At 32.1% G+C, this 11,343-nt stretch overlaps 1 long non-coding RNA gene and 1 pseudogene across 2 annotated transcripts; both read left to right on the forward strand.

Moving 5' to 3' along the window:
• Positions 1-1,427: 1,427 nt before the first annotated feature.
• On the forward strand, positions 1,428-5,729 carry LOC148579396 (uncharacterized). 2 transcript variants are annotated; one of them, XR_015907369.1, is made up of 9 exons: positions 1,428-1,561; positions 1,849-2,078; positions 2,552-2,851; positions 3,024-3,133; positions 3,879-4,107; positions 4,275-4,451; positions 4,610-4,928; positions 5,126-5,197; positions 5,348-5,729. It is a non-coding gene; the product is annotated as an uncharacterized LOC148579396 (long non-coding RNA). The 2 variants fall into 2 exon arrangements; XR_015907373.1 differs by lacking the exons at positions 1,428-1,561; positions 1,849-2,078 and adding an exon at positions 2,125-2,316.
• A 3,844-nt stretch (positions 5,730-9,573) lies between these two features.
• On the forward strand, positions 9,574-10,596 carry LOC148579397 (uncharacterized; annotated as a pseudogene).
• The last annotated feature ends 747 nt before the right edge of the window (positions 10,597-11,343 follow it).

Here is an 11,343-nt window from a genome sequence, read left to right on the forward strand (position 1 = left end):
AGTATATGAACCTAATTAAAAATTTTGTAAAACTATAGGAATCAACAAAATAATTAAACTTTTAACTAATTAGAAAAATAAAGTATTTACTATTTATTCAATAATTAAAGTTGTGAATATTTGCAAAAAAAGAGATTGAATCAAGCTTCAGAATATTTTATTTAAAAATGAATTTAAAGAACTTTTCAAGGCAGTGACTGTTACAAAAAAAAAAAATGTATTAGTTTGTTTAAATTGCAAGCTTGTTTTAAATTTGTTTAAAATGAGTCATGGGATATAAATATTTAAAAGATATCTTTTGAGGTCTATTATTGTTTTTAAATATTTTTCTTAAAACGGTTTTTAATAATTTCATATTCTTTTAAAAAGGACTTTGTTTGAACACTAAATAAACTATGAATTGATAAAATACTTGTAAATGCAAGAGATAGGGATTCAAAAAATAATACACAAGCAATATATACTCAATGTCTACGTCCAGTCCACATTTAAGAGTTTTACTGTTAGAATAGATGTACAAAGATATTATTTCTATTGAGTCTCCCTTAATTACAATTTTATTCAAATTGTACCGTAGCATAAACATAAGAATCTTTAATATTATTTTCTCAAACCTTCACAAGACTATAATTGTCAAGATTCAGATTGTATATCCTGTCAGACTAAAATATTAGATATTATTACTTCAAATTTTTTTATGCTAATAAGTAATTTGATTGGATATCTCACTAATTAAGAATTTTAGATATTTTTCTGATCTTTTTAGTCAATTAATTATCTGTTGGACAAACTCAATCACTTATACATAATATAAAATTTATTATATTCAATCATCTAAAAATGAATTAAATAAATTATGAGTAAATTAAAGTTTTATCTCTGAATTAATAGATGATAATATACTTAATTTTATTCTCGCACACACATATCTAGAGAGCAAGAGATAGAGGTAATTTGTTGCCATTGAAGTAGGAATTTAAAATTTCATCATGGATATTTCAAGGAATGAATTTCATTCACTATGAGTCCATGACAATTATGACTTCATGAACAAGCATACCGTTCTACTTTCCTTTTATTATTGTAGAAATTTTGGTGAATCTTTAAACAAAAACAAAGAAAAAGTTATTCTCACTACAAAAAAACTAGTATAAAATGACATCAACAAAATGGTAATTTTAAAATATTGCCGTTATATTCATAAATTGAGGCGGTTTATGTGGCTGCCATAATTTACTGGTGGAAAGCGGCAGTTTTTTAGTGAATTTGGCGGTTTTAAATGCCAGTATCTCATTATCTGCTTCCGTAATATAAAAACCTAACTCTTATTTTACTAATAAACGCTGTGCTACTCAATCTATCGAAACTCCATGGCAACGTGAGAACTAGGAAGAAACTCCCTTGCAGCGTGAGATATGCGATCTCATCCACGACGCTCTCCTCTGGTGGCAAGCTCCTCCATCAACGCTTTTCTTCCAGCTGCGATCTCCTCCATCAAAGTTTCCTACTCCATCGTGTTGTGCTCTGTGAAGCTTCTCCTTCTCCATCTTCGTTGAACTAGGTTTATATACAAATCCACAATCTCTTCTTTTAATTACTCATATTTTGTATTTGCTAATTGTTACTACTTCTATATCTTTAATGCTAGGTTTTGATTTTCTCTTTGTTAGCAAAAATTGGGGGTAAGGTCTTCATGAAATTCCTTCGATTTTTTTCTTACATGCATGTATACAAATTTTCATTCGTTTTGCGGTTTTGATTTGTAAATATGCTTTTGGTTGGTGATTTACTGATTCGCATAGCACGTGTTTGATGAATTGCTTGAATGCTTATCTTTTTTGTTCCAAGGCAATCGAAGATTCTAGAATTTCAATCGTGGTTTTTTCCCAAAGCTATGGGAATTCGACATGGTGGTTGAAGGAATTGGAGAAGATAATGGAGTGTCGGAGCAGCAAGGGTCAAAAAGTTGTGCCGGTGTTCTACGGTGTTGATCCATCGGAAGCTGGTGCGGCGTTTGCATACCGGGAACCGCTCAAGGAAGTTGCTTGCCTTCCAGGTTTTGTTACATATATCAGCAGGTACTTTTAAGTTTTAAAACTGTTTGATTTAAAGAGAAAATAATGCTGAACAGAAAATCTTTTTTTTGTCTATGCATTTATTTAATCATTGTTGCATGCGATATATCTCTTTCTCAGACATATCAAAAAATTATTTTATTAGCTTGAATGTTAGCTACATGTATTCAGCAGTCGTCGAATGCTATGAAACTCTCAAGGATATCATTTATGACCTCCTGCAAGATGAGGAAGATAAGATGTAAGGAAAAAAAAGATATCACTATTTCGCATGCTTACATATTTAGTTTCTATTTTTATTTCTTAATTTCATTTTTAGTATTCTTTGTTAGGATTTTGCGAAATCAGAAAACATGATTTTATTGTTTTCAACTTTTTTCTTCTCAAAATGTGAAAATATAAACCAAACAGTAACTTTCTTTCTGCTTTTACCGGAATCCTCTTGATTATTCAAGGTCTTCCATGTATTGTGATAGGATTGTAAGCCATATTTGTGATAAAGTTGAATGGAGCATACAAGAACACACATTTGTCAAGGAATTCAAGATGAGTGGTTTGCCTTCACTTAGTGAGAAATTGGAGAAATTCCTAACTCTATTGGTAACTCTTTCCTCTCAGAATATCTCAATTTCCTATATAGACCCTTTGACAGTAAAGGAATCAGCCATAAATGTGCCTCAAAATCTGGATGCTCGTCGCCGTATCACATTCTTTGCAAATTCCTTATTCATGAATATGCTGAAGGCTCCCAAAGTTTGAAACATGTTGTCCTTCAGGTTAGTCATTATGATTAACTAATTTAATGACATGAAAGTGGAAAAAATAGAATGAATATTGAAAAATGGCAAGTGCCAACAATCTTAAGTTCTTAAATATTAAAGGCACATAATGTTTGTTAATTTTAATTGATGCTACTATGATTGGAACTTATGTAAGCTTTTTCTTTAGTGTTTTGACACCATATTACAAAGAAGATGTTCGATATTCGATTGAGGAACTTAATAAGGAAAATGAAGATGGGATATCAATCTTATTCTACTTAAGAAAGATATACCCTGGTGAGTTTGGTTTTATTTTCTCACCTATTTTGTTTTCTCCCTCAGTACATCTTCACTCATTTCTAAAGCATTGTAGATGAATGGCGTAATTTCCATGAGCGGCTTAATGACTTGAAAGTTGAATGATGAGGATAAGAATAACTTATTAACTTTTTCCGAAGTTTATTCTGTAGTAAGTGTAAATAATTTCAATTTATATCATAATTTCATGATAGTTTGAAGGATTGTAGTTTACTCAGCTGCCAGCTCACTCAGTTAGAATTAGAAGTAATTAGAAGTTGTTTAGTTAGTTATACTAGATGAATAGTTAGACTTAGCTAAGTGTAACTCATACATGTATATTAGCATACCCTGGTAATACAGTGACTGTGCATTGATTAGACAGTTTGGCTTTGTCATGACTCTAGATTCATTACTGAACTTTCAGTTGTAGATCATTTGTTGCTTCCAAGGTTTTTGTCATTACTAACCTTTCTAGCTGATTTATTATGATTTCTTTGGATGCTGAGAATGTGATCAAATTAATAAAAATTATTAGAATGCACTGTTACTGTTATAAACAAATTAAAGTTGGTTAAATTTCACTCATTACCTTTTAAAATTTGAGTTGTTTTGAGGCTGTTACTGTTATAACAAGTATTAGAATGCACTGAATATTTTGCAAGAATGCTTATTTTTTATTTTAGAATCTATTGTGTGTTTGCAAATCATCCTTAATAGTCTGTATCTATTTTTTTTATTTCAGAATGGATCATTCCTAGAGCTGCTACCTGCCATAAGTTGTTACTGATGTGTATTCTGGTTAATATGTTTGAAGAAACTAATCTGATAGGAACCAATATATAACAACGTGTTGGTCTTGTTAGATCAAGTAAAGAAATGAGATCACCGGCCATAGTAGAATTGCTATTCTGGTTAATATGGTTTTAACTGAGCTTGAAGCAGAGGAGCGCCTATCCTATTCATGTGAGAAGGTGACACGATGATGATGATCATGCTTCTATCGAATTAACACTATAATTGAGAATGCGTTATTAATGAATTTTCCCAAAAGAATATCTTAAGTGGTGTTTTCTTCTTTCTTGATATCACTTAAGCAAAGTTTTAATCTTGTGTCATTAAATCATGTATGTTTATGTAGGGGCCTGCTCAAGATGAAGTCATTGCTGAGCTAAGAAATGCATTTCTGGAAATTGTTAAGGAATATAAAGTCTTTACTGCAAATTTTTAATAATAATTGTGACTTTAGGTTGTGGCAGCTGGTGGACTGCATGTAGTTGGCACAGAGCGTCATGAGTCTCGGAGAATTGATAATCAGGTTTGCATTCTTTCCTTTTCTTGGGAATAGCTTCTGGCATTACACAGCCAAATGCCTTTTATAATTCTCAGCTATCATAGCCCCTATTCACAACTCCTTTCATGGATATATTGTTGAATAAGTAGTTAAACTTGAAACTTTAATTTCTATTTTTTAAGTTGCGTGGTCGAAGTGGCAGACAAGGAGATCCAGGAGGCTTACGCTTTTTCTTAAGTCTTGAAGATAACATTTTTCGTATATTTGGTGGAGACCAAATTCAGGTAATCTATTTGATGTGCAGCTGCTGTGCAGGGTCATTGATCACCAGAAGTGGAGAACTACTTCTTTGACATTCAGAAACAGTTGTTTGAGTATGATGAAGTGCTCAACAGCCAAAGAGATTGTGTTTATACAGAGAGAAGACGAGCACTTGAATCTGAGAATTTTCAGTCTCTTCTTATTGAATATGCTGAATTAACAATGGATGATATTATAGAGGTAAGTTTTAATTAATAACAATTTCATTTATATTGTTACCTCTTGACTTTTTGGGCAATATGATGATGAATTGAATTTTGAATTAGGCAAATATTGGTTCTGATACTCCAAGAGACAGCTATTAGTAATATGGTTATTGTGCAGTTATAAGAAATTTTCATAGTAGAATTGCTAATTTAAGATAGTGGAATTTGCAGATTATTTAATGGAAATGATTTATCTGGTTCTATACCAGAAACATTAGGACTAGTTCAGACACTTGAGGTTCTGTAAGTAATTGCCTCATATTTCAATTTTTTAATAAATTTTCTCGACTCTTTCAACCAATCTAATTTTATTTTTTCTCTTTATATTATTTGACTAGTTATATATTGTTTCTAATGACATCTTTTCATTGTTATAATTTCAATTTATAACAGCCGGCTTGATAGAAATTCCCTGACAGGAGAGGTTCCTACAAGTCTTTGTAAGAGATGAGTTTGGATAATGAAGTTGGAGTGTTGGAGCAAGAAACAAAGATGTTGGAGCAAGTTCCCGAGATGAAACTCACACAAGAGACTAGAAAACTAAGGCAGGCTTGTTTTAAAGTTAATTACAAAAGGAGAAAATTTTTGGCCTCCAAATCTTATTCATCATCACATAGTTAAGCTACTTGTCTTGTATATTCATATTCTAAGTAGTAAAAACAACACTTATTAGATGGTTTAAATAAATTATTAGATATTAACATAGTTTAGAGAACTGGATGGTAGATTTAACTTATTAGTGTTTATTGAAATGTTTGTATTTTGGTAAGTTTAGTAAGACAAGGTTTTGTATAGGAGTTATTACTTTTGATTTTCAATAATAAAAAATTATATATTATATTAATATTTTGTTTATGAGTTATATATTTCATTTATAGATTATGATTTTTTGCTATTGTGAAATTTTAATCACAATTATTTATTTAACGCAATAAAAATGATGGTAAAAATTATTTTTTTTAAACGATAAAAAATGTCACTGTTAGGGTAAAACGGCAGTTCAAAAATATTGTTTTAACCAACCAAAACGCCACTCTGTCAGGGTAATAATGGCGATTCAAACCGCCGTTTTAACCTATCCAAAAGCCGCCATTTTAACCCTGGAAATAACGGCGGTTTGAACCGCCGTTTTAACCAACCAAAACGCAACTCAGTTAGGGTAATAATGGCGGTTCAAACCGCCATTTTAACCTATAAAAAAACTGCCATTTTAACCCTGGAAATAACGACGGTTTGAACCGCCGTTTTAACCAACCAAAACACAACTCTGTCAGGGTAATAATGGTGGTTCAAACTGCCATTTTAACCCTGGAAATAACGGCGATTTGAACCGCCATTTTAACCTATTCAAAAATCGCCGTAATAACCAGAATGGCATCCAGAATTACGTCGCTTTACGAAATCGCCATTATTGGTAATAATGGCGGTTCAAACCGCCATAAATACAAAAAACTGCCGTTTTTACCAGAATTTTTTGTAGTGTCTATAATATGTAATAAAGAAAAGTATAGGGTGTCAAGATATAAATCTGTCAACTATTACCAATAATAATTAAAAATAATTAAATATAATTTTTATATCAATTAAAAATTTAGTGGGATCTATTATATAGCATTTTGAAAGAATAAGGAATGGTACCCGTGCTTGAAGCTTAATCACGTCAATAACAAAGACTGCAGTGCAATCCATCACGCAACCCTAATCATCTTTCTCTTCACCAGCCGTGTCTCTTTCGTGAAATTTTTCCAGTCACCGGGACGCTGCCATTACTGTTTGACAGTGACTGTCCCTTCTTCCGGATCCCATATTGTGGCACTGCCAGTCCCGTGGAAGAGAACTGCAACGTGAGTGTATGAAGGTATCACACAACCCTCTTCTCCTCAACTATTTCCATTAATCTCTCCGTCCTGAAATTTTTCACGTCACCAGGAAGCTGCAATCACTGTTCGATTTGTGACACAACCTCTTCCACGCGATCTGATTTTGTGACACCGCGATTCTCGTGAGAGATAAAGCCATCATATGCACCGTTATCGCACCCCACCATAAGCGCCATATTTAGATAATTGATATTAGGATTTAAACCATATTTTATAAAATGTGATTAGTATGTTTACTTTATAATTTAAATTAAAAGTAATTATTTAAATTCATTGATATATTGATCAATAAAATCTTATGCATTTTGAAAATAATTTTTATAGTATTATATTTGATTTCTGAATTGTTATTTTATCTCAAATATTTTGTAAAATTATTATATTTATATATTTTACTCTAATCCTAAAATTTTTTAATAAAAACCCTAATATCCCAAATTTCCTAATTTACTACCCTAAATCTCTAAACACACGCACACAACACTCAGTAAGTGAGGGAGAAAGGGGAAACAGAGAAGGGAGAAGGGGGAGCTCGAGGGAGAAGAGGGGAAGAGAGGAGGGGACGATGCGGCTGGGTCCTTACTGCCGTCACCGTTGTTGAGGCATTGGAGGAGAGAGAGATTTGCTTTGCAGAGGCATTGAGGGAGACAGACGCGACGCGAGGAAGAGGAGCTCGTCTTCATTGCCGCCGTCGCCGCGCCTTGCCGCCGCTGCCGTTGATGGAAGCCGCCACCATCGTTGGGAGGAACCAAACAGGGAGAGGAGGTCGCCGTTGATGCTACCACAGAAAGGAAGGAAGCAACGCGTGTGAGGAAGTGACGCAACAGAGGAGGAGCCGTTCCTCTGCCGCTGCTGGAATTCCTGGTCGCCGCCAGAATTCATGGTGAGTTAATCGTGCCTAGCTACCATAATCACCACCTCTGAACCTTATTTGCTCTATAACAACCCTGTGCTTGCTTCTGATGTTCTTGACTCTGTTGAGTTTGTTGGAATTATCACAGTTGAAGCTTGTCACCAGAGAAGACAAGTTGTTGCGCCATCCTTTTCATTCTGACATCGATTCTCCCATTCAAAACCCTGTAACGCTTCCACTCTTGTTCTGTTTAGCATTGTTTCTCTGTTATATTCTTATTCTAATTACGGTAGCCAGTATCGTTGTTTTAGTACTGTTGTGTTCTGCTGGAAATGTCAAAATTGTTACTTCGACTGTGATCATAGTTGGTGCCGCTGCCTTTGTCCCAGTTATGTTGGAATTGTCGCTGCTGCTACCACGATTGGGGATAAAGGGGCTTTTTGCGTTAAATAATACGATTGCAACATCAAGGTAGGGGTTTAAATTTTAAATGGTTTTAATTTAAGAATGCCCATAAAGTTTATTGAATAACTGCAAATAGGTTGAATTATTGTGAGTAATTGATTGGTTGTGTGGATGTTGAATTGTGGCTGTGAATTGTATGAAATGGTGGATTTTGTGGAATTGATTGATCATGGGTGGAATATGAATTGTTGATGAGTGATTGATGAAAATTCTAAATTTTGATGGATTATGTTGGATTTGTTGCTGTTGAGTTGGTTATATGATTATTATATCAGTGATGGATTTAGTTGATGATTGATTGGAATTGGGTTTAGAGAATGTTTAAAGGATTGAATTTGAGATGTTGAATTGCTTGCTGAAAAATTTGAGTTTTGAAATTAAATGGCAACTTTGAAAGTGAACCAGCAACTTAATAGAGATTGGAATGTTATGAGATTAAAAGCTAAGTGAACTACAACAAGTATAGTTATTAATATTCAATTTTGAAGGTTTCCTTTTAACTAGAGAATTAGTTATGATTTTTCAAAGATGAATAGTAAAATCTGATTTTCTGCATTACTTCTAAACGAAGTCAGAAACTTTGAAAAGTTATAACTAATTCTGTGATGATTGGAATTGTATAGGACCAAATCCGGATTAAACTTGGGAATATGTGGAGCTGGACTGGAAAATTTGAGGCCTTTTTCGTTATATACACAATTTATGGCGAATTTTTAAAGTTAGGTCGATAAATCTGTCCTGCAACAGAAAAGTTCAAATAGGGTAGCAACTTGTTTGTTGTACTAAGACTCCTACGAGCTGAGTTTTGGAGCGAAACTAATTTTATTTTAAAATATGATTAATTTGGTTTATTTCTATAAAAATTCAGAATTTTAGGAGTTAAGGATTGGGAGTTGTGAATTTTTTAAAGTTAATGATTTAAGCTGGAAAGAACCAGTTTTTAGCAAGTTATGCATCAACTTCTAATGCTTGTAACTCTTAGAATTGAATAGCAATTCGGTTGCAACTAAGACACACTTGTTGCTAGATAAGTTAGGAGTTTCCAAACCAAACTTTAGCCTAATTGAAGTTTTGTAGTAAAAGTTATACAAGTTGAAAGATACTAAACTTGTTGGTTTCTACAATCAATGTAAAAAAGTAGTTTACTTTTGCTAGGTGACTTTACTTAATTGAATGCATGTCTAAAATTACTTAACCTCAAAGTGCATTAAATTTAAACTTTATAAATATGTCCTTGTGTGAGAGATTTTATTTCTGGTACTAAAATTTTATGAGAGCAATATTTATACAATAAGTTCTTTCTGGATCGCATCCATAATGCCACAAAATAAATTAAGAAGATACAAATGAAGTGAAATGATTGGCTCACTTGTAACATAATCGATCTTGTGGATTGTAATGTTATTATTATCTATCTTGTTTCAGATTTTGCTAATTGGACTTGGGAGGAGTTCAATTTGATTTCTTTTAAATTAAGAGGATACAAAACTCTTACCACTAAGGGTTTCTTTTATTGTCACAATTTGATTGAAAGATGGCAACAATGATAGCAAAGGGTTGCAGTGAAGGCAAAGCGTCTCGAGTTTTATGTGTCTGGTGAAGAGGTTAGCTTTTATTGGGTTTCTTTCCTGCATCCTGGTATTGTAGTTTGGGATAATATTTGATTTCCCTGATGTGGGCACTGAAGTTTAACATTTGATTTGTGACTGTGCTTTGGGTTTAGAGTTAGTTAACCTTCTCTATTTGTGTCATGTGACAAAGCCTTGAGCAAATTGGTAATAGAGCAGAACGCCTTAGAATTAATTCAGATATATATTTATATTTAAGTACTGATATTGAGGTGGAAATCTAGATTTCTTCTGATTAGTTTTTCTGCTAGCATTCTTCTTGCTATATTATTTTCTGTTTTATACATGAATTTTTATTGAAGTTATTGTCTGGGTCCTATTAAGTGATTATTTCATGTAATAGCCTTAACTTGCGAGAACTGTATGGTGAAGTCTAGATACTTGTATGCTTTTTATATCTTAATTTAGTTTTCAGGACATATTGAAGAAAGCTCAGCTTTTTTCCCCTTGTGCTATGGATGTTGATTCAATACAAACTCTTGATCCTATTAACACTGTTAGTAATTTTCCTTCAACTCTATTAACACTTTTCTTTTTCTATCATTTGCCAATGTCTTTGAATTTAACATTTGTTTTGATTTATGTATTCTCTAGTGGTTAGAGCAAAAGGTTAAGTTGAATGATGCTGAGCACAAGTTAAAAGATCAAGGACGTCAACTAAAGGTTCAACAGAAAAGAATTGGTTCTACTAAAAAGACAATTCATGCTTTGTATAAAAAGTTAAATCTCCTACTTCCTTCAACTTTGTCTGATCCTGCAGAAGATGAGCTTGGGACAGGCTCTAGTGATGATGAGGATGATAACATAAGTGATTGACGTCAGGAATATATGTTTTTTTTTTTAGATTAAGGAATTTTTAGGTGAATTAGTCAGTACATTTTATTTTATTCATGATATTTGACCTTTTTAAAGGCTTTCTTTGTTTTAGTTTAAGTATTTTTTTTCTTATTTTAGTTTGATTACATTTATGGACAAAAGTATTTTAATAATACATAATTTTTAACTCTTTTATGGTAATCAACTTTTTCATGACTTTATTATGTGTTTATAATTTCGATGATGTAATATGAAAAAAATGATTATGATGATCTTAATATAGAAAGCAGATCGAATACAATTTATTTTCTAAAATATTTATATATTAAATAGCAAATTATTTTGTATGAAAATTGTTTGAAATATTATATTAAATTTGTAGAAAATTTGTGCGAAAATAATTTTTTATTTTGTATGAAATTTGTTTCAAATACGTAAATTCTTTTAAATTAAATTTGTCTGAAATTTAATTGAAAAGAAATATTTGATTTGTCTAAAATTTGTTCAAAAAAAATTTGTTATATTTGACTAAATTCGTTAGAAATTTGTCTGAAATAAAATATATTTTTTTGTTTGAAATTTTTCTAAAATAAAATATTTTTACGTTTGAAATTTGTCTGAAATACATTGTCTTTATGTTGGCTAATCTGTCTAAAATTTGTCTAAAATACATCATAATAGTTAGAAATCTAGCAGATAAATGCCTATTCAAAATCTGTCGCAAAATCGTCTGAAAAAAATTTCAGA

This window comes from Arachis ipaensis, chromosome B10 (assembly GCF_059453495.1).
Source record: "Arachis ipaensis isolate K30076 ecotype BB chromosome B10, ASM5945349v1, whole genome shotgun sequence".
NCBI classification, from domain to species: domain Eukaryota; kingdom Viridiplantae; phylum Streptophyta; class Magnoliopsida; order Fabales; family Fabaceae; genus Arachis; species Arachis ipaensis.